This window comes from Anser anser (assembly GCF_964211835.1).
Source record: "Anser anser genome assembly, chromosome: 1".
NCBI classification, from domain to species: domain Eukaryota; kingdom Metazoa; phylum Chordata; class Aves; order Anseriformes; family Anatidae; genus Anser; species Anser anser.
Window position 1 is genome coordinate 206568506 of NC_139720.1, and position 24196 is coordinate 206592701.

A 24196-nucleotide genomic window follows, 5' to 3' on the forward strand; every position below is an offset into this window, starting at 1 on the left:
GAGTTTCTGCTGCATAGGAGTCCTGAACTTGCAGCAGAGAGTTTGTAGTCACAGGGTAAACATAGTTAAGATATTAGAGTTGAAAACAGCATTTTTATGACAAACAATAAAATGAGAGTTACAGTTCTGGAGACGACAGAACTTGAAGCATATTTATTTGCAGTAGAAATCTGTCCCTGAAGGAGGGAATAATGGTTTGCTGATAATATTGATCCTGAAATAAAGAAGCTGTGATGTCAGAGGGCCAGCTTTTCCAACAAGACGGTTCTTTGAGCACCTTTGGTACCCACAGAGCAGGCAGCAGACAATCCATCCTTGAGCTACGGCTCCTCACCACACTACCTTTTCTTCTACTGTCGTAATAACATGCTCCAAAGGGGAGTCAAAGCCTCAGCTGCATTTAATATTGACCCGCAAGCTTTTGGAACAGGCAAACATGATTTCCTGACGTCTTGGCACCTAGGAAAGAAGGATGGCTGTGAGAAATGTAAATCTCAAAGTCCTGTGTTGGGCATAGCGGAGCGAAGGAGAGAAAATGATGACAACGTAGCATTTACATGGTCAAAGTGCTGCAGCTGTAATAACATCCCCAATACCCTTGTCAAGTTAAGGAGTAAACACTATTATCTCTGTACAGAAGCTCACCTAAGGCGATGTGCCATGGAACTTGTTTTAAGTAAAATTGAACTCTTCAGTTCCTCTTGAGAAACTAATGAAGAGTTGCAAAGCAAGCCTGTAGCAGGAGTAAGAACAGATCCTGGACTTGCTGGGTTTCAGGCCCGCACCATCTCACAACCTTCAAAATCTCCTGTACAAGAAGAAGCTACGTTAAAAGCTGGGGTTTGTTTGTTGTTGCTGCAGAGTGGACCAGTTCTCTGGAATTTGGCTCCTTCACATTGTCCTTCACTTGCTATGTCCCTGAACAGAAGCAATCCTTGTTTCCACCTCCGATGATGAACCGCAAGTTAAAACAAGCAACTTTTCTCTTGAATGCCAAGCAGCTCTCATTATACAGTTTGTTATCAGATTGAAGCAAACATGACCTTAGCCCTCAGCCGGCACATCGCAGAGCCATACCTTTCACAAGGGAAGGAGGAGGAGGGGAGAGGAAAACACACACCCTGCCTTGCTGCCCAGATGTGACTGCAAGTGTTTTAAAACATAATTATGGAACAGACTAAGCTCTTTGGCTCTCAGGCTGATTGGGTGCCTCTCCTCCTCAGTCTATTTCTGGGCACTCTAAATATTGCTGTTCAGCTAGCAGGACAGCAACCGCGCCACAGCGTTGACTCAAAAATGTGCGGACAGATAGAAGCCATACCTATTTCTGAAGTCACCAGCTCAGCAAATCGATACAGGTCTCTGCTGGCTTTAGACCTTAGCAGGAGTCCTCGCTGCATGGGGGTGATTTTGTGTGTGAGGGGTCGTGCTGTGGCAGGTGTCCTTCCCTCGATCAGAAGGGGACAGATCCGAGCCCAGACTTGTCACCTGGAGGAAACCTTTGCCAGGAGCAGAAGATACCTCACCGAGCTGTTAGCTCTACTGTTGGCATTTATAATTCTCTGCACTTTACATTAAAGCTTCTGGCGTTGGGTGGTTATGGGAGAAATTCCGCTTTTGTTTATTTCTTTGGAAGGCATTCAGGTTTGCAAAGAAAGGACTTACAAAGCCAGGGCTCGGAAGTCAGAAGGCAGGGGGAACCCCTCGCCGCAATTGCTACCTGTAGGAAACGTAGAGACTTTTAAGCAAATTTCATGGTAATGAAACCTGAGTCATGATGTTTTAAGATCTGGGCTGCTGATAGTGCCTTTTTTAATGTCCTTTGCATAGTCCCACAGACTCATGCACAGCCGGTCGCAGACCAGGCACAGCGTTTGTGCTGTGTAATAGCAGCACAGCAGGTTTCCTGCTACCTGCCTGCATCTCAGAAGTCGTGTCAGCTGGGCTCTGCTTGCATCTCCGCAGCCAGCTATTCCCCTTCTGAGCAAAGAAAGAGCTTTAGGCCAGCTTGCATGGCACTTCCCACAGCTGGTGGCTTTCCCCTGCTTTCCTCAACATAACATTTCTATCAGTGATAAGAGCGAGCTCCAAACACAGCGCTGCTTGACTTAAAATGGCTCTTATCTTAAGCATCACTTTGCCCCTGAGTGTGATCCCTTGTCCCTGTGCTGCTCACACTTTTCGTTGTAACACTCAGAGCCATTACAAAATGCTTTGTTAACTAATTAATCCCTCACAGCACCCCTCGGAGGTGCGCAAACGTGTGTTATCATCCCTCCTTTATTGGTGGGGGACCCAAGACATGGAGGCTGAAGGTGATATTCTCCCCTTTGTTTCCATTCCTGGAAAGGAGCCAGATTTATTAAATTGAGGAAGGAACATCAGCATGTGGGGGCAGGTCTGGGATAAACTCTACCATTGCTGTAAAGTGTTGAAAACAGCTCTGCTACGGCCTTTGCAGGTCAGGCCTCTGTGAGGTCCTGGGGAGGATGAAAAGAGGCAAGAGAGATTCGTGACGGTATGAATTTTCCATCACTCTGAGAGAATAACATTGCTACAAGAAGGTTGCAGCTGGTCACTGCGGAGACGGGAAGCAGGCAGTAAATGACACAGGGTTTATAAGGCAGAATATTCTCTATTTACAGAAGCAGTGAAGTGGCCGTAAGAAGTGACGGGGCCTCTTGCAAGCTTCAGTGAGTTGAAGTGGACCTTGAGATGAGGAGCCCCAGCCAAGGAGCGGGGAGCAAACAGCTTGGAGAGCAGGACTGGGGAGCAAACACCTTGAAAAGCAGGGCTGGGGAAGCTTTGCTGTGACACCAGTGAGCCCTCCCAGCTCTTCGCTGCAGCTGGAGTGTTCCTGGCTCCCAGAGGGAAAGGCCAATCCATTAAGAAAGAGAAAATGATGCTGATTAAATCAAGCAGAATTTGGAATGCATTTGTGAAGACGGACTCCCGGTGAACAAGATGTGTAATCTAAGTACAGGAGGCCAAAACAGGGCCCCTAACTTAATAGAAAGAATATACCCTAGCAGGCGAATGTCACAATGATAGATAGCTATCTGCCTCTTACCCCTAGGACGTGGCATTCCTCGGGGGAGCTGAATAGGCTTCCCCTAGAGAATTATGAATTCTATGCTAGATAAACAGCTCCTATACTTAAAATCATCTGGCCGAGTCTCTGAAACAGCTGGTACCTAGTAAAAAAAATCTGTGTTCTTGTACTTAAATTTATGCCACAAACCAGCCTTTCTCCATCCAGCTTTGTCTCGGTAATGACTCCAGTTTCCGGAAAAGGAAGAAGATGCCTCTATCCATCATCTGGTTAAGACTCAGTTCACCCACCACTGTCATTCCAGAGGAGCAGAGAGAAATATGTGGTTCTTCTGAACTCGAGGACATTCTGTAATTTGCTTTAGAGTTTAGAAAACAAGGTGATTGATGCCTTCTAAATGTCACCGATAAGACAGATAGGTGTTCCCTCCTTAACCTATCATTTTCTTTCAGTCTCCCCGTCTTTTTTATTGTCTCTTTTTCTTTCCTGTGTTCATTGTGAATGCAAGGGCTAAGGCCTGCTGGTCTATGCAGCGCTGACAGTCCTGTGGTCAGGATCTCTGGCTGCTCACGCTACCAAAACTGTAACGATAACAGTGCTAAGGTCTGTTGAAAAGGCAAACACGGAGCATCCAGTCGCCATTCTTGTGTCTCGGGGCCTTCGATTCCTGTATCCAGGGGAATCATCAGCCAAGACGTTACGTCCTGAAACTAAGATTTCTTCTTCTCGTGATCATACATTCTGATCTAATTCCCCTCACCACTGTGGACATAAACTGGAAAATTCACCCACAAGCAGTGGACACAGCTATGTTCAAAGGGGAGTTTTAGCTGTTTCTAGACGTACGCCTTTTTTTTGCAAGACGAGGCCTGGCACGCATGTATGTTAAGTTTCCGGGCTGCATTCCCTCTTTCAGCTCCCCCTGGATCTCTTCCTAAGGCTGCACTTTTCCCCTCACCTTTTTATTTTCACTCATCCCAACTACACCCTACCACATTGTGGGACCCCCTCATCTGCCTCCTTCTGGCCTTGGCTGGGTTAACAGGAGGAGTAAACACAGAACCCCAAGGCCATGGGGCTTGTTTCTGTTCTTCCTTCTGCCATTTTCCTTCTGGGCAGAATATCAGGCCTGCTTCAGCAGCTTAGGAGAGTTATGGGTGCTGTCTTTTGCTTTTTCCTCCCCTCCAAGTCCTTACTTTCACATTTTTAAGCTTTTGTTGCCTTCTGTTTGCCTTTTGTTCATTCACTGTCCCCTGGGGTTTCTCCTTTTCTCCCCCTCTCTTGCCTTTTCCCTCCTCCGTTTCTTAGGGAGGGCTTTCAAGTTGTTTCAGAAATGGGCTAATCCCTGCCACTAAAACAGACAAAAGGTGCATGAACCATGTCCTCTTGTACCTCACATGGCCTCTCCTAGCTTCATCTTATGCCCCCATGCTCTTGCACTGGAACAGGCAGTGAAGAGTGGCCTAAAGAGCTAGTCTGGTGTTCTGTGCCTGGTAGGAACTGTAGGAAGACTTTGGGGAGCTCTCAGCCCTGATGTGATTTAGGCTGGATGTTCAGTGCAGCTCTTCCTGAGGGCACAATGATGTGAAGTTTTTGTGGGATGAAGGACGGGAGGTAAAGGCAACGCTCAAATAAAAGCCAGAGGTGACATGAAGACATTTTCATCACCTCTGCTCTCCTTTCTCAGCTTTGTCCTTCCCTTCTCCAGCTCTCTCCACTAGGGACTAGGGCAGCCAACATGAACTGCTGCGCCCATGTAGCTGAGAGAAAGAGAACTTACTGTTACAGATTTACTTAGGGTATTATTTATATGTGCAGTGCTCCATATGAAATAGCTACATATATGTAACGGGCCAATCTTATGCCATTTAAACAGCTCTTCAGACAAAAGCCCCCAGCCTAACATCACTTAATTTTGGCTGCTTACATCTGATATCCACCTTCAGTCACTGTTGGAAACCTATCTACTGACTAATGCTAATGACTAATGAGGTGCCCAGGATGAGCTGTTCCCAGAGTCCTATAACCAGCACACTGATACTGATCTTGTTAATGTACCAAGTTGGCAAATGCACTCGCATGCGCTGTCCCGAGGCCCCCGAGATGCAGCTTTTGACTGATGTTAATCCTGAGCTACCAAAAACCCCATAGGTACAGGAAAGGCAGCTCGTGTTCTGCAAGTCGTACACTGGGATCTCGCCAAGAACAAAAGAAACTAAACAAAAGCCACAGCCAGGCCTTTGAAAGTTAAACTATGTGAAATATTTGCTTCTGTTAAAAATACTCCAAACTGCTTTTTGTGTCAATCCTACTGCAAAATCATTTGCCTCTATGGCCTTTTCTTTCCCCAACTTTGGACAGAAAATGCTCAATGTGGACGGCTGCCAAAAGGGTGAGGTAGTTTTTCTTAGGTCACTCAAAGAGGAGATCTGAGCATTATTGGTTGGATTTTGTTGCACAGTGAGAAGAATATAAGATTTTTCTGCTTCCCTCTTCAGCCACTCTTGCAACAGTTGAAGCAAACTGTGTTTTCACTGCTTTTCTCAGAAGAGGCTGTATGATCAGCTAGCCAGAAAAGTAAAGCCAATCTGGTTATCTCACACAGCTTGGAACATTATTAGAAGCCGGTTCCCTTGTGACTAAGATTTTCCAAAGGTATTGATGATTTGAATGTGCTAACATCTTTAAAATCCGAGTGACCTCCTCGAAATACCTCAGAAAGCCTGGTCTTGGAAAAGCTGTGCTCCTCCACCAGGAAAATGAGCCCTTCTCAGTTGTCACAAAGTAAATTGGTGGTACCAAAATCGTAGACACTTTTGAAAATCTTGACAACGTTAATATTTGCCTTTGTAGTTACCCTCCTCAGATCTGTCTTATTTAGAGGTGGATTTTAAAAGGCGTATAAGATCCCATTTCACAGAACCTAGAGCAGGTTGCATGGGATGACGTCCACGTGGGTTTTGAAGATCTCCAGAGAAGGAGACTCCACAGCCTCTCTGGGCAGCCTATGCCAGTGCTAAAGAAGCCCTAAAGAAGCGTTAAACCATAAAGAAGTGTTTCCTCATATTCATCTGGAGCTTTCTGTCTTTCTTTTTGTGCACGTCACCTCTTGTCCTGTCGCTGGGCACCACTGAAAAGAGCCTGGCCCCATCCTCTTGGCGCCATCCCTTCAGATATTCATACACACCAATAAGATCCCCTCTCATTCTTCCCTTCTCCAAGCCAAACAGGCCCAGCTCTCTCAGCCTCTCCTCGTATAACAGATGTTCCAGTCCCCACTTTAATATAAGACATGGGAGTACTTCAGGAGAATTATCAGTGATGGCTTTAGCCTCTTTCCTGGGGTAGACATGAGCAGAATCTTCCCTCTCCCATTAACTTCCCAGCTCCTCAATAAAACATTAGAGAATTAGATTCTCTGTTGCCTGTTCGAACAGGAAGCATTTAGTGCTGGTGCATAGTATTGCCCATATGCAAATTTGCTTATTTGCTGCCCCTAACTTCTTGTTACGGGAAGGGGTCATTTATTTTGCTTAAAGCTTTCCCTAGGAGTTATTCAAATTAACAAGATGATAAGTGCTTTACTGAGGAGGGTCTTTAATTTCCTCAGCTGGTACAGCTGGAAAATCCATGTATATTTATTCTGTGCTCAGAAACGACTGGGACAGATACATACATTTGCTATGTAAAGTATATTGTTAGTTTCTCAGCATGTTTCATCATGCTGGGTCAGAGTTAGGAAGGTTAATGAAATGTTTAAAATGAATTTTCACATACAATTTTTTTTTGGTGTTTTAATGGATGAACCACAAATCCAAGAGCATGTTTGTGTAGGGTAGCCCATCAGTTGTTTTAATCCTATTTAATGCATAGAACGTTTTTGAGATGTTCTTACACAATTTGGAAAAGATTATGCTCTTTATAAATAGTCTTTTAAATGCATCTTTGAGATTTTCTTTTAAGGGTCTATTGCTGGAGTAGATCAGTAGAGTTTATGTCTCCCTGTGGTTGCTTCATTTTCTGCTAGAGGCCAGATTGGCTCAACTTGTTTTTAGGACTGAGAGTTTTGTGTCACCCCTGTTGGTTCAAAAATCAGTGGAGCTCAAGGGGTATGAATCTGGCATGTATAGCAAGCACACAGCAGTCACAGTAGCAGGAGACACATAGAAAATACAGTATTTCTGCCTAGCTTCCCCCATTCGAGACATCCAGATCGATGCACTATGTAATGGGGATTTTGTCTCCATGCATTTCTTTGCAGAACTCCACGAGCAGTGGAATTCCTCGAATTTCATCAAAAGAACCCAAACCCAGATGCGGGCTGCTCCTGCTTGAGACGCCACAAGTGAAAACAGCTTTCTGCAGCTTCACAGACTGCAGCGAGAGAAGGATTGAAACCTGAGTTATTTGAACGCCATGAAATTACCCCCAAATGGAGCGGTGGATATGTTCGCAAGGACTTTTGCAAATAAACAAATAAAAATGTCACCACTTTCACACAGCGTGGCTGGAGAGGAGCATGCCAAGATCAAATAGCAGCTGTACCCGTTGGAGCTGGAACTGAAACAATCTGATCCACTTCATTTGCTACTTAACAAACAAGAAGCTTGATTGATAAAAATGCTCTCGAGCCTTTCTAGCCCTGTGGTAGTTGCAAGATTGCTCTGAAGTAGCTTTGCAGGAGCAGGCTTTACTGGCGGAGCATGGAGACCATTTGACTTATTCTAAGCAGTGGGTTTGGCATCTGCTGAACAGATCAGAGTGTGCAGACACGAGGAATGGGACCAGCACTACAAGCCAAACACACAGTCCGAAAAAAACTTTGTGAGGCTGGATTTCAGTTTTCTTTCTGTCCTGCACTTAGAAGAAGCTGCCATTGTCACTGGGCTTGTCATTAGCACGGATGAGAAAGATATGGGGCAAGTCTTGGACCTCGCTTCTGCTACTGTAATGCTAAAGTAATTCTGACTGTAGGGATGCTTTTCCATGGATGAGAACTTTTAGGCATTTACCCGTTTGTTTAGTCCCTTCAATAAACCCATTGATACCAACAGCAGCAAAGTATGGTCAGTATTTGCCAGTTATTAGCTAAGAAGACAAGACTGCAGTTTCAGGGGAATTTGCCCCAAACAGCATCCCTGATCTTCTCACAGCAGAGAAATGTAGAAAGGCAAATGGCCTTGGTTTTAGCAATGTAAGAACCAGGGATCTGAGTTAGACATGGTTTCACTTGTGTATTTTTAGAGGCATCGCAACCCATTTACTTGGGAATTTGTTTGATGCTATCTTTTAAAAATCTGGAAATCAGCTTTTTCCTTTCTTCGTTTCAGCAGAGAATTGTGCCGCAGTTTCAGCTAAGTGAGTACAAGGCATGGCATCTTGAATGCTTTTCTTCAGAGCGCATGTCTGAAGCTGGAGTTAATGGATAGCAACAACAGAAAAAAATGAAAATTCTGTGCTTTAAAGAGTGGTCAAAACACTTTGTCTTGTTAAGTCTCTCTTTTTTTTTTATTTTTTATTTTGGTTACTTATATAAGGATTTTGCAAGTTCTCCAATCTCTTTCCCAGGATAAATGTAAAACAGACGAAGAGACAAACAACCCTCCTTTTATGTCTTCTGTGTTCATCACAAGGAAACAAAGAGTGACATAAGCCTCAACAGTATCCAGGTGACCTAGATTGTCGGCTGAGAAACACAATGCTTAAGGACCAAAACTTTTGCCAGCAAACTTGACCATTTGTAATTGCAAATAACCCAGCAACGCCAGTAGGCAGAGCACTTGATATTATTATTTTTTTAAACTTTATAACTGGATATGCACAACAAGTCAGTGTGTGCCTTAGCAAAACTGGACGTCAGGAATCCGCTAACTTGGGAGGAAGATTGCATTACACACAAAGGGAAAAGCCTGTTCAACTAAACGGTTTCATTTGTACCTCGCAGCAAACTGGATTCCTTCAAAATCTCCTCAAGGGAGTGTGGCATCACGGAGCCTTTCATCAGGGGGCCCCAGCCTGGGCTCTGCTTCAGACTCCTTCAGAAGAACAGAGCAAACATCCTCCTTGCACCGAGCCGGATGTTTTCTGAAGGTGGAACAAGGTATCCACTGTACCTCAAAGGGGAGGAAGGATCACATAGCGCCAGCCGTAAATGTGGAGTTCCCAGTTTTCACAAGTTTTATTATTGCTACTTTTTTTTAAACCAGGAAGCTTTTCCACATCCCTGTTGGAGCTGTGAAGTTCTCTGGGTTTTCTCTGCTTTGCATCTACTGACATTCAAGCCCCGGGCTCTCCAACACAGTCATTATGTGCTGGGCATCTTGACAGAGAGAGTGGCTGGTAGAACATTTCACTCTCACAGCACCCCTGTGACAAGTACAGAAATGGCGTGCGTGGAAAAATATTTATCAGGAAGCATTTGGTGTATTTTTAGGTCCTCATTTAAAGCAATTTAGTGGCTGGAAAGCAAGGGAGAGGAGAGCAAGTTCCCTGCACGGTGCCAGTAACTCCTCCGGAGACTCCGGTTTTGGAAGTCGGTGCTGACCAACGGCACAAAAACTTCTTGGGAGCTGTCAGCAGCTCCGATCGGGGCTGAAGCACCTTTCTTATGGCACCATGCTGCTGCTGCTGCTATTTGCTTCCTTCAACTCACTGTCCTCTTGTTAGGCAATAGAGAAAAAGTCATTTCATGAACTTCTGATCACTTTTGTTCGACTGCTTTTGATCGCTCTCTAACCATATTTGTATTCCCATCATGGTGTTCTCCAGAATGACGGCACAAACCATGGAAAGGGTCTTTTTCTCGAGTAGACTTCATCCATTTCAAGAAAGAATCTCTGTAACACTCTGTCCCTTTTAAATAGCTCACATTCCTCCGGACTTCTCTGTCAGTGCTCTAAGGGTTTCGCATATTTGGCCTGTACATGCAGAAACACTTAGATGGAGATGTTGTTTTAAGCATTCTGGAAAATCTAATTTATTTCACTCGTGCCCAAGAGAGGAAAGGGCCCGATCAGCCCAAGGGATTAGTAAATGTGATTTGAAGTTTTTCACCTCCCGGTGACTCACTTCAAGACTGCAAGTTGTAATGAGTTCATGGCTGGCCAGAAGCATGCTAAAGAAATGTTTCACACTTGCAGCCCCATCTCCCTAGCTGGGAACATGTCACAAACCTCACACTGCCTAGCATTTTGGGGCACTCACAGGCATTTCCAAGCCAATTGACTGAAAACTAAAGGGTAGGGAGTTGACCTACCTCTTTACCTTTAGAGGATATGTCTCAAGGACAGGAGAAACTCACCCTGCAGTCCTCTGTGCTCAGTCTATTGCGTTGATAATGAAAGTTGTTTTCTTTTTTACATAGTCAGATTGCGCTTCCCATAAACTCATGTTTACTGAATAATGTGTTTTTCTGGGTGTGATTAAAAACAAGAACTGCACAGGCAGCAACAATGCAAATTTTAGCATCTCCTCCATCCCACATGTGCCAGTCTTTATCTGGAGGGACAAGCTCTCAGGGAAAGAAGGTAATTTCCTTAATACACTGGCTGAATATTGGCTTCTCTGCTAAGCTGCTAATGTGTCCTGGAATAATGATAATGTTACCTAACTGCTAGCAGTGAGACATGATTCCCTTTGTAAAAGCTGAAAATGTTAATTAAATTTTTTTAAGTGCGTGCCTACTTTAAACTTCTGCTATCTACTGTAGAGGGAATGCAAGTACCAAACTCAGCACTGTGAATTACATTCCCCGAGCTAAGCACTTATTTCTTAAGCTACGAGGAGTATCATAACATGAAAATACCTTCCTAGACGTGGACCATAACCCAGAGACACTGAAGTCAATATGAATCTTCCCATGGAGTTCAGCGTGAGTTATACTAGAAGAAAATGATGAAGTTTGGTTCTTTTGGAAGAGTAACCAAGTGGACCAGTAGAATGGGAAAGACACTCGATAATAACTGTGATTATTAGAAGTCCGTTAAGAGCTTGGGTCCTTTTTCTCAGAAGGTGATGATCGAGGTTCTTACGTCTGCACAAGACGTTTGCGGCAATGAAATGAAGCTACAAAAAGAACAGAAGTGATGTCCTGAACCAAATTAGGGCAGTTTCCCAAGCAGACCCAATCATCAGCTTGAAATGCTCTGCAGAACTGGTATGAAAAGGAGAGAACAGACCAAGAAGCGCTGATAAAGAACAGACTCTTGGCTCAGCTGGCTTCAGAAGATAATCATGAGCTTTCTGGAAGCCAATTTAAGTGCCATGCCAGAGCACAGCCTAATTTCTCTGTTAAGCCCTTTGCCAGGAAATAAACTATTTCATTCAAGTGGTTATTGCATTAAGCAGAAATGACTAAGGCTGAGATTCTGAGAGCCAGCTCACTGCTGAATGCTACCTCACTTGACAAGCAGACCTTAAATAACTAGAAAAACATTTTGAAAGTGAGCTTTTAATTCACATATATTTTTAGCTGGGCCTCCTGCTAACCCCTAGATATCTTGTTTCTTATCAGAATGAGTTAAAGCTTCATGTAGCATAAGATAGAGGAAAGCTGAACTGCTACAGCACATGGCTTTATTTACTGAGTAGGATGAAATAGGTGAGAAACTGGTGATGCTGTCTGGGAAGTGGCTTCCCTTCTCTGCACAGAGCAATGCCCAAGTGTGGTAGTAGGCAGAATCTGTTAAAAAATACAAAACGTCGAATGTACTCACAAATACTTTAATGAGTTTGTCTTACTCTGGCTTCTGCAATCAGAATTTTTTGCAAATATTTGGATGACAACCAGATTTTTTTCAGAAGAATGGCATTTCATTGTTCTGCTTTAAAAATTTCCGTCATTCAATTAGGGAGCTGAAACAATGTCTTGGACAAAAATGACATGTTCGCTGCAAAACAAACAAAAAACAAACACAAGCCCAGTGGTTTTTTCCATTAAAATAGCTATCTTTCTCCAGCTGGCTATCCCAGTATAAATCCTAATGGAGGCAAGGCACGGCAGTTTCTAACTCGAAACTCAAGGTTAAATGAAGCTGGAGGAGGAAAGCTGATCCAGGTACCTCCAAGTGGAGAACAGACCCCTTCTGCAGTGAAAACAAAGCCCCAAGCAATCAACCGCACGACATGAGTAATGCATAGTAAAGTTGTAAACAAATGATTCACAAATAAGCCATAGGCTGAGAATTATTCATCGATTTCCTCACTGGATTCTGACACACGCCACGTTTTTGACAAGACTTTCTAACCAAAAAAGGTATCCTATTTGTGGCACGTTTTTACCCAGAACTTTAGTGTGCCTGGAAAGAACTGGGTTGCTCTGAATACCTTCCTTTGAATGAAACACGAGGCCTTGACCATTTTTGTTAATCACTGTGATCACAGCACTTTTCGCCAAAGTAGGGTGTTAACCTCTGAGACGTGGCTCCGTTCCAGCTCAGATGTTTTTCTTTCTTCCTGCATTTTCTCTGTAGTTTCAGTGGGATGACGTATTCCTCACTTCCCTTCCTTTGTGTAATCCTGGTGGCACAGAATGGGAAAGGCTGCTGGGTTTCCCACCACAGATATTGCCTGCTGCTGAAATGCAAGTAGAGGGGGCTGGCTGTGCAAAAAGAACCACATCCGTACTCTTTAATGCATTCAAGAGAACCTGCATATCGCCGAGGCAGACTTTGCCCATGGTGTTAAGCATGCTGGTGTTCTCGTTAATAGTATCGCAGAAATGGGGAGCATTGTTATCCTAAAGACTGTGAGTTGTCCATTCCTCTTCTGGAAAACAAGGGTTCTTTGCTTCATGCCTAGAAAGTCAGACCATGATTAGCTATGAAATTCCAAGTTAAAAAAAAAAAAAAAAAAAAAAAGAAAGAAAACTGCAAAACAAGCAATTTGACCTGTAGGTGGTCAGTCTATATGACACATGAAAGGAGGCTCAAAGCACTAAAAAGCAGTCTGCTCTGCTTCTCTCTTTTACTTAAAACTTCTGCTTGAGTATAAAAATCTTTAAAACCTTCCTCTACCACGATGTCATGCCATTAAGTGGTGCCTTTCTCAGGTAAAGACTTATTTCTCATATATTCTCCCAGCACTATACTAAGATGGAAGGCTACTTCTCTTTTCTCTAGGCAGAAATCTGAGACATGGGCAAATTAAAGGCTTCTCCAAAGGTCTCTGAAAGTTCTGGGCTAGCAATCTTCCACCGGACCACCAGCTACCTCCTAACACAGGTACGTATCTCAGCCTGGAATGAGTTTACCTGATATTTCAGCCTCTCTCAGCTTGGAGGGGAAGGATGAAGAACCACTCAAGGTACTTTTCAGAGCCTAGGAAGCCTTTCGGTAAAACCAGGGCAAAGTCAGGCTTGATATTGCTAATATTTCATAGGAAATCCACCTCATCCCAAGATCTTATTTCTTCACTCGAGTTTTATAACCTGTAAGGATTTCTCTGTGTACTATAAAGAGAGACACTGCCCTCACTCCTTAAGGATAACTTCTAAATATGCTCCAAAAAGGTACCAAGGCAATACCCCTGGGTCCAAAGGCTCCAGACTTTTGAACAACCCAGATCTGACATTTGTGGCTCAGGTCCATCCCTGCTCCAAAGGCCAGAAAGCCATTCCCCTTCCACCGGTGTAATTTTAATTTTAAAAGCAGTTCTCCTGGCAGGCTGCTCTACCCTCGGCCGATTACGCAAAGTAAACTATTGACATATGCAGACCAGTTGAGGCCATTTTCTCCGTTAAATTCAAACCTTGTTTTAAAAGTGCAGTTTTAACATGTTGTTCTTTCTGAAATATTCCACAATATGTGCTTTCACGTTTGGTTATATAACATTACATTCTTTTATAATAATAAAGCACAGTGTATTTTGGAATTGTTCGCAGACTGAAGCTGTTTAGCAAATGGGACACATCCAGATGTGAAAACGTTCTGTGGCTTGGCTAGACATGTTACTAAAACTTTGAGTCAGACGTCCAAATGACGCTCAGGATGAATTTAGATTTCCTTTCTGAAAGGGACCTAGTGCTTTCCTAGTACGCTCAGAGGGAATCAGGGGTTCCTGTTTCTGATGCTGGGGCTCTGCACTTTAACACAACTTATCATGCATTTTGACCTGAATGTTAATTCAGTAATATCTTAATATCTTAATAGTGTTCTTAATAGTGTTAAATATCTTAAAAGTGTTCATGAGCTTCATTTGGGTACTTACATAGCCTGCTAATGACCTCCACGGAGGACAACACATCATCAAATAATAAAGTTGCGTTGAACCCGATGTCTTCAAGCTTCAGACTAGGGCAGAGGTGACGGGTGAGAACGTGGAAAGAAAACTCTGCTCAGCAGTTTTAGATGTATGGGCAAATTCCTATGACTTTTCCACATCTGTAGGAGGGTAACACAAGCAATAACGGAATCTGCTGTTCTAACAGAATAAATAAAATCACTTCTAAGTACGTGGGGTTCTATTTCAAGAAGCTCCTGAGAAGATGTGACCTAGGCAGGGTCCCCTGCTGGGTGAAGATGGGCAACCAGCAAGAAGAGATTTTAGCAGGGGACACCTTTGGCCATAGGAAGGCCTTTTTTTTTTTTATCCCTGGGGGAACAGAAGACAGCTCAGGCCAAAGCTGTGGTCTACATCTCTAAACAGCCATCTGAGAGCACTTACAGAGCTTTGCCAAGGGTGTGAGATCATTGGCAGGAGCCTTGGCACGGAGGATCTCTCGTCCAGCTGCCACCCCTTTTCTCCTGCATTTTCGTATGTGGCTGTTCCTCGTGCAGCTATGTCACCTGCTCGTTTGGTTATTAGGATGTTCATTCACTCTGGCCTTGTGCTATCTGCAAATTTAGACTTAAGACACCCCAGAGAGACTTCAAAGGACTTGTATGTATTAGCCCTGTATTGTCTTTGCATAAGGAGAAATGTTCTGGACTTCAGGAATTTCACAACAGCTTCATGCTCTGAGTCCCGGCCCTCATTGCTCCTGTTCTTCCCTGAATCACCTCCCCGACACCTGATTTATCTAGGGCCTGGGGAAGTGAGGACTAAAGGGTCTCCACTAGGACCGAATAATCTGCTTCAGTTGGCTTACTCCAACCTCAGATTCTGGTCTGAATCAGTCAGGACCTGTCCCATTAATTCAGCAGCGTTTCCGCTGGTATGAAACAATGGGTCTATGTCAACAGCGTGCTGGTCTGGGTTTCCATCACGCTGAAATCAGAGCAGTCACAATGTCACCGCCCTGCAGAAGCACAGTGGTGAGTTCATCCACAATAGATATTTTAAATTTGACTTTTTTTTTTTTTTTCTGAGCTGATTTTGATGGAAAACTCTGGGCTGGCTGCCTTTGAGGTTGCTATTTTTTTGTTGTTGTTGTTTGTTGTTCTGCTTCCTGGTTGTTATTAATGATATCCCATCATTATCCAAATACTTTCTAACCACAGGAATTAGCACAGCTACAAACTCTCTCTTTCTCTCTCTCTTTTTTGTATTTCTCCCCTTCCCCAGCAAATAACGAATTGCTGTTTATTTGTAGGGGCCAAAAGTCACAAACTGCTTTCATCCTTTCCCTGCAAATAGGCACAGTTCGGTGATTTGCCACACAACCGAAAACTTTAGGTTTACTACTTCACACTATTTATTGTTTCATTTATTCACACAATTCTTACTTACTCGTTCAGAGGATTAATCCCGGTACAATTCAGTTTATTGCGCTGGTGAGGTTCTAACACAAATGTTGAGCTTTGGCTTTCTTTATCAAAGTTACCGCTTTAAAAACATGCTTATCTTCAACTAGCCATCATCCACAGCTGCGAGATATCTGGGTGGGAAATGAGAGACAACTTAAAATTGCATGCCAGACCTGCTTTATTTGCAGATGTGCAATGTGCACAGAATGGCCACCTGTCCTTACTAGCCATAAAGGAAATATATATTAATGTCTGCACTGAGCTTTGCAACGATTTCAAAAAGTTTTCTTTTTGAAGAAGAAAAAAAAAAAAAGGCACTGGACATTTCATGCACTTATATGGTATTTTGTGGACTTGGTACTTTAGAGCCAAAGGAAATGTCCATGTCCAAGAGAGCTTGCTGGATGTGCAGGCAGCATTCTTGGAACTGGGTTAAACTGTAATCATCAGGGAACTCGCTTTGTTGCTTTCCTTATGCTAGCATATCCAATGTGAAAAGCAGTGCGAGCTTCCATCCAGCGTAGGAACTTCTCCATTCTTTCTGGAAGCAACAATTTCATTCCTGGTGGATCAGTGAGCAGCACACACACACACAAACACGCAGGGCTTTGCTCTCTTCGCACTTTATCTCTGGGAAGTCTCACACTCACTTGGATATTAATTTGCCAGTTCTATGCTGGGGTCTTCCAGTTCTCCTCCAGATCTGCCTCAAGGGCTGGGAATAATCCCACCTCATGCTAGGCATGCATAGCATAGGTGTCTGCAGCTAAGCTAGACACCTGGTGTACTGTTTGTAGTCAGCGGGGAGACACCGGCGTTTTTAGGGACCAAAGTTAGGGGCCTTTTTCTTCAGAACTGGCCTCTGTTAGATATTTAACTTGGATTAAATGGATTGCACCCTAAAATCCACTTAATAGCTCTCCATTGTCTACAAAGGAGCTTGGGTCATTGACTCAGATAGACATAGATGCTGTAGGGATGTCCGAATCCTATCCCTTCTTTCCGAAGTAAAATCTCAGCCTGGTTTGACATCCTCTCTGGTTGTGCAGTGGGTTTATACTCCATCAGACTAAGGGAGACATGTCAGCTCAAACCTCACTCAAACCTCGCTCAAACCTGCTTATCCCTTTCTCAGTCACCGTGTCCTGCACCAAGATCACGCCTGTCAGTCAGACCCATACGCTAGGTACCAGTTTTGACCTCTCTGACCTCTTCTGAATTCCTTTAAATACAGACTGTCACAACTGTTTAGGTTCCTCTAGGATAAAGCTTTTCCTATGCATCTCCATGGACAAAAATTTTTTTGCAAGCCTTAGGTCTTCTCCGTGAGCAAGCTGTAGAAATTGTCTCCAATCAAACTACTTACGAATAGAAAACTCATTGATGACTTTAACCAGAATATGGGTAACATAATTACACGGTTGATATGTACAATCCATATATGTATGGCCACACTATTTTATGTCTTCCCCTTCTGCGTTCCTCAAATCTCACCTTCACTGATGTCCACAGCTTTTCTTTCCCATCTCTTCCTATCATCCGCATTTAGAGAGCAGTTCTTGCTTCTGTCTCTCACCCCTTTTGCCACATTTTCTGAAAAACTCTTCCCATTAAATATCTATCAGCCAAGTTCATTGTTCTTCAGATTCCTCCTCTAAGCTCGCCTTGGCCCTGATGCCTAGAAATACTTGGCAATACACGCTGGCTTGCTGACTAATGCAGTTGCATTGTTTCCTCTCTCTTCATATAGGTCTGTTGTCTTCTGCCTTGGATTTAGGTTGGAAAACTATTTATCCATGCATATATAGCACTGAGCTCAATTGCTCCTGAGCCACCATAGTACAATGAGTAAAAAACAACAATTAAATAAACAAATTTTGAAAACTCAGGGGTAAGTAGCTTTTCACAAAAATCTTTCCGGTGGAGAGTTCCCCCGTCCTTTTTCACTAACACCGTGCTCCTTTTGTTACACATTCCTCGTTCTTCTGGTTTTGATTCCTTCATGCTTCAAGTTGAAAAACTTCAGCTAGGTTCTGAAGCCAACATACGGTCGCAAGCATGTGCTTTTCTTTTTAAAATTCTTTCATTTTCTTTGTGTCAGTAAATGGCCACGTTTTAGGAAAAAAAAAGGTCACCACCTTTTTTAAGGGTGCTCAAGGGAGGCAGAAAACTTCCAGGCTGTAACAGGTTTCTACCATCTGTTGCTCCGACAGAATGGGTTACACTGCAAGCAGGTATTGGTGAGATGGGGTTTACTGGTAAGGTCTTTTATTAGATCTGCTGGTATAGCTTGAAAAATTAGGCAGCTTTCCAAAATATAAGCCCTTCTGATGTCCCGAATATGTCCAAAATAGAATGTATATAAAATGCATAGTCTAATATAGCTTATGCTGCATTAATAAGCCAAAAAAAAAAAAAATCCAACAGATAAAATACACCAAAAAAGAGGAAGTATACAGCCAAAACCTGAGATACATTTGGTCTAGAAAGAACACAGTAAGTACTACATCAATAATCTAAGGATTATTTTTACCAAAAGATGCTCTTCTACTAAAGTAGATAAAGTCATTGAAATAGGTATTTAAACTTCTCCTAAGGAAATGCTTCAGATCAGAAAGAAAACCTCCTCTGATTATGGATTAGTGAGAAAACACCACCCTAGCCTGGAAGCCATGCAGAGCAGTTACAGCTATGATTACAGCCTAAATAAATATTCTAGCTTGAAGAAATCCTTCCAGACCTCTTATCCTACCCCAAACAAGCCTCCATTTCTCTTCATTTGAAATTAAGGTGTCATCTACAGAGACACAGTTTCTTCAGGTCTTCTGTTTTGTCTGGTGTCTTATTTCTTTTTTTATCTCCGGTGAAATCTAGGTGAGGAGATCATAGGTGGAAGACTCAAATCTCTGCAAGGCAGTAATTAATAATAATGCAAATTTTAGGGCCACAAAGGTGATATGGGGCCTGGAGCATCTTCCCTATGAGGAAAGGCTGAGAGACCTGGGTCTGTTCAGCCTGGAGAAGAGAAGACTGAGAGGGGATCTCATCAATGTGTATAAATACCTGAGGTGTGGGAGACAGAGGGCTTTGGCCAACCTCTTTTCAGTGGTTTGTGGGGACAGGACAAGGGGTAATGGCCACAAGATGGAGCCCAGGAAGTTCCGCACCAACATGCAAAAGGACTTCTTCACGGTGAGGGTGACAGAGCACTGAAACAGGCTGCCCAGGGAGGTTGTGGAGTGTCCTTCTCTGGAGATATTCAACGCCCGTCTGGACACCTACCTGGGCAGCCTGCTCTAAGGAACCTGCTTTGGCAGGGGGGTTGGACCTGAAGATCTTTTGAGGTCCCTTCCAACCCCTTCAATTCTGTGATTCTGTGACTCTGTGAAATAGCTTTGTTTGAGAGGCAAGAACTAAGAGCTTGTTTTTCCCCAAATGTTCATCAGGAACAGAAATCCTTACAAGCTGCACCTCCAGTGAAGTGAAATCAGTCAGCATTCCTGCTGGCCTCTGCCTAGCCTTTTGGAGGCCACCCCAACAGCGCTGCCTCAACAGCTCTTGCGTGCCCGGTTCCTCTGGATAACTGCTCTCTGCTCTCCGCTGGGGAATGCCGTTGGTCTGGCACGATGCCCGAAAGCTTTTGCAGATGGTCGGGAATGTTTTATTCTGATAAAGAAAGGACTCCAGATGTAAGAATGTCAGTTCTCAGCCCTAAAAGAAAAAGGGAGGGGAATACGTTTTGGAATGGAAATAGCCATCCTTTTCTCGAGGACAGAGGATGTGGGTGACAGTTTTTCTAATTCTTTCTGTTGTAATGCAGCAGCAACTTGTGCTGTACCCAATATTTTTTTCTGTAGAGGAAGACCTCATCTTCAGCTTGGTGGTTTACCATCCACACCAGCAACTTTTTTCTGACAGTAGTCTTTTCATTGCAGCCATTGCTCCTGCTTTAGATCTCTTGATCCTGATGTTCTGGTAACATCTGCATAAGACTTCCTTTATTACTGTTCCAGGCACTGTCGCTTTCCATCTCTTTGCCAATGTTTTGGTATGATGATGCAGTGTCCGAGCAGCATTTTGAAACTGGTCACCTTTATGTAACACAGCACTGGTCCCAAAAACAAATCTTTTTGAATTTATGCTTGAAAATGTCAGACCTTACTCAGTAGGAGCCACTCAACAAGAGCCTATTCACTTCAGATCTGAATGTGGTCTAAGCGGAAATAAAGACTGTAATACTAATCCCTGAGTTAACCTACCCTTTTTTACAATCTGTAAGATTAATAACAATTCAGTCTTGCATTGCATTACATCCCTTTACTACACTCTTAGAGAGACACACAGGACAGAATAACCCCATCCTAAAGTAAATGCCTAGAATAGAGTAGATGAATGGTGCTGCCCCCTCCACTGACTGCACTTAGGCACCAAGGTGCTCAGCTGAGGCAGAGTCACCTCTGCTATAGACACTGGACGATGGGAGAAATGAATCCCACCTAAATTGCCTGAAAATCCTGAGTTGTTAAAAGCATAACTTTTTTTTTTTTTATATGTGAGTGCAACTCTGTGTTCCAGCACAGATTACGTATGCTGGTCATTGCTACGGGACACTTACCTCTTTGTATTGTTTTGTACTATACAAAGCAATATAAGTATATTATATTTATATATAATATAACTGTATCAAGTAGCCTGAGCAATCAAGTCCACGGATCAACATTCATGGTTCTACATCTGCAATATTTGTTTCTTTCTTCAGTCCCCAACAACTAAGGAAAAATAGTATTAACTGTTCCCATAGAGTATCTATGTTAGGATTCCACCCTTATCTACACAGCCACATGCTGTTTTGTCCCACAGGAACAGGGCACAGAATGATTTCACAGGAGGAGAGATTTAGGACAACTTTCCATCTGGCATCTGCTTAGCCTTCCAACCTATATACATGATGTTTTGCATAGGTTATACAGAAAATGTAATGGAGAGCTGCCTGTGAATGCTGTTCATAGTGTAGTCAGGGTTTAAGGGGAACAATAAAGGAGAAGACAGTGCAGAGAAATGAGGTTATTTCTTAGCATCACAAATGATACTAGGAAAGTGCCGAGAATGGGAGAAAGAAATGAGGTTATTAGCAAAGATTGAGGAAGAAAGTAATGGAAGTGTAACATAAATTGTAACATGACTCAAAAATTGGAGATACTCAATGCAGAGCTTTGAAAGAGCTTAAGATTCGATGAAATGCCAATAAAACTATAGAGCAAGCTTGTAAAAGATCATTCAGTGATTTAGTGCTGAGACAGGGGAACTCATGCTAATTTTCTCTCTGGGAACTCTGATACTGGTCCCTAGAAAGTAACATCTTCACTATGTGTTTCATCTGACCTTCCACTGCATTCTTAGGTGTAGACCAGAAGCACTGCCAGCCCCATGGTTGCTCCAGGCCTCCTGGATGGACTTGGGTCAATAACAGCCTCCTCCTGAATGTTTGTCTGTATTGTGCAGAGCCAAGCACAGTGCAGAGCATCCCCCAGTAAGTGCTGGTCCATACTTGCAAATACATATAGTAGAGATGTTCCTGATCTTATCCACTGTTATGTTTATGAGAATTGCTTTTTGCAGGTGATTCAGGAGAGGATTCCTTGCAGAAAGCGAGCGTAGGGAAATGCACCTGATATGAAAGTCATATTGGTAGACCCGTTACAAAGTTTAAATTTGAAGTGTGATGTTCTTTCCCCAAACCTATTTTGGCCTATTTTGGCCTTGCCAATGGTAAGTACAGATAACCTTGGAATGCATGTGCAAGTCAAGTTTTTCATGAAAGCATCTTTAAGTGCTAGCCAAAGTGATTTGTTGTGGCTGTAAGTGTTCTACCCAGTAATGTGCAAAATTAGAAAGCATTTCTTTTGCCCAGTTGTGGATGTTCTGCCAGGCTACATCCTCCCAGCTGCGAACTGTCCCTGTGCCTGACCAGTAAGGCAATACAAAGACAGCGTCTCCCCTAGATCATTCCTGTTAAGAACAAAAGGAGCAGCTTGTCAAAGGGCTCAAAGCCCCTGAACCGTTTCTCTGAAATTTCTGAAGATTTTCACCGCCCCCCCCAAAAAAAAACCTCTAGCTGAATTGCTGCTGATAATGACCCAAGGGCCACTGACCTTGGGTCCTGTAAACCTGCATTTAACTCCAGCCAACCACCAGGCAGGCTGTAAACAGATGTTCTATTCCAGAGCCAGTTGTTGGCGGAAGATGTGACCGCTTCTACCTGACCCCCCTACCCCGTAAGGTACTACTCTTTCCACCCTTTTCAAATGCCAATTTCATAGGTTACTTCTTGTGAAACAATGGGAATGCTTCCTAAACAATTTGAGTGACAAACAGACAACTTAGCTTAGAGAGTTAAAATAATTCATTTTCGCAATCTAGGTCACTTTGCCTGGGACGGGTTTAGAAGTGTTTACATGAACAACTCAGCTGACAGATACGAGAGGTCAGGCATCTGTGGAAGAGTGGCAGTGAGGAACATTTGGGAGCGATAACTCCTTCCAGTGTCACAGCTGAACGCAGAGGGAGATAGCAGGTCGCAGACTGAAAGTGCCTACTGCTCAGGAAGGATGTGGGCAGCTGATGTACATAGATAGTAGCAAAGCCATGCTTTTTTGCCCAGGGTACTGACTGGGCTGCAATTAAAAACAGAAAGATCAACTAAAAAGATGATAAAAATAGGACAGATCCTCACACATCTTCTAAAAAGGAAACTTACGTCTCACCTTTACATTATAGCACTCTGAATCCATCAATAAAATAGGAAGAGAAGAATCATAGAATAGTCACAGGACGGTTTGGGTTGGAAGGGACCTTAAAGCCCACCCAGTTCCAGCCCCTGCCATGGGCAGGGGCACCTCCCACCAGACCAGGTTGCCCAAAGCCCCATCCAGCCTGGCCTTGAACACCTCCAGGGATGGAGCATCCACAGCTTCTCTGGGCAACCTGTGCCCGGTGACTTGGGCTTGAAGGAGCCTCTGAATAAGTTCGTCACAAGGAACCACAAGGGAACTAAGCTGTCCGAGAGACACAAGATGCCACCACAGGCCAGAGTGTGGAGAAATCAGTAGCTCCTCCACCCACATCCATCACGGCCACATAGGCCGCAGGACTCAGCAAGGCCTTGCCACTCTGCCAAACGGCACGAAATGTCCTGGGCCTCCCAGCGTGGTGTCTTGGTGCAGCTTTTGCTGTACTAATGTATACGTTGCACAGGTCTGGGAATGACGGTGGTGACAGAAGGCGCACAGACTGTCACCTCCTCTGTCACAAATGCCAGAAGCAGTCCCAAGGCCTATTCTGGTGAGAGGGACTAAATGAGAGAACAGATACTTTTTCTACTTGTCATGACTGCTCTAAAGGAAAAGCATCATAAAACAGACATCAATAAAGCATTTTATACCCAAACTAAACTCTTGCTTGCATAATAAGAAAACCAACTTCTATTATTATCCCTACAAGTGCCACCTGGGGGCTTCTCAAATTATATTCCTTCTTTGGAGTGGTGTCCATGGATTCATTTATGAACATTCATAAACTGGGAAAGAGGTGAGAAGTTGGGAGGCAAAACCTGCAGACTAGTCAGTATTATTTAAGGAAGGAGAGTCCTGGAGAGACTGCAAAGATTTTCTGAAGGTTTTATGCTGGAATAATGTGCTCAGCTTGGCTACTGTGTCTAAAAAAGAATATAGCTGAAAGAAAAAGTTTGAAAGATGGCTAGTAAAAATCGTGTAAGAATGGAAAACTGTGAGTATTAGAGGAAAAACGCTGAAATCATTAATTTTAGAAACAGAACAAGGAAGGGAGACTATGATGAAGTGCATAAAATAAATGCTCAAAAGAGGCACCTTGGGAATCTTCCATGCATGTGCTTTTCACAAGAAAATATTCACTGAAATAGAATAGCGGTCAGCATGAAAGGGACGGAGAGAAATATTTCAAACCCTATACAACCTCCACTGACTTATGGGGTGCTGGGTAAGAGATTAGCTGGGCTGAAGAACGGAACGAGTATTTTCATGAAAAATGTGAACTGAGATCAAACATGTATGGGAGAGAGATAAACCTTAAAATTCTGTGGCATTAATGTAGCCTAACTATAATGATATTGTTGGGGAGAAAACACTTACCACAAGTATTAATGCAACTAGATTATAGGATCTAGTCATTACTAAGGACAGGATATTTAACTTAACAGATTACAATTCAGATCCAGTAAGATCATTCCTATGCAAGCACCAACACTTTGGTGGGCATCCTGATTAAAGGCGGTGCATCACTGCCAGAAAAATTTAGACATCTATGTTGAATCACCTTGTTTGGCTTTGAGTGCCAACAGCATGAGGTAGCAAGAGCTGCTTAATCGTGACACGATGTCTGCAAATCCTTTGTAAAAGAACTCCTTCAGATACTCCCTCTCGCT

At 43.4% G+C, this 24196-nt stretch overlaps 1 long non-coding RNA gene across 1 annotated transcript in view; it reads right to left on the reverse strand.

Annotated features, from left to right (window-relative positions):
* Positions 1 to 11546: 11546 nt before the first annotated feature.
* Positions 11547 to 24196, reverse strand: part of LOC310892145 — a 30289-nt gene continuing 17639 nt past the window's right edge. Inside the window, exons 2-4 of the long non-coding RNA XR_014577906.1 lie at positions 15719 to 15866; positions 14258 to 14430; positions 11547 to 12846 (exon numbers count right to left, since the gene is read on the reverse strand). This is a non-coding gene — a long non-coding RNA (uncharacterized lncRNA). The remainder of the gene's footprint in view (positions 12847 to 14257; positions 14431 to 15718; positions 15867 to 24196) is intronic.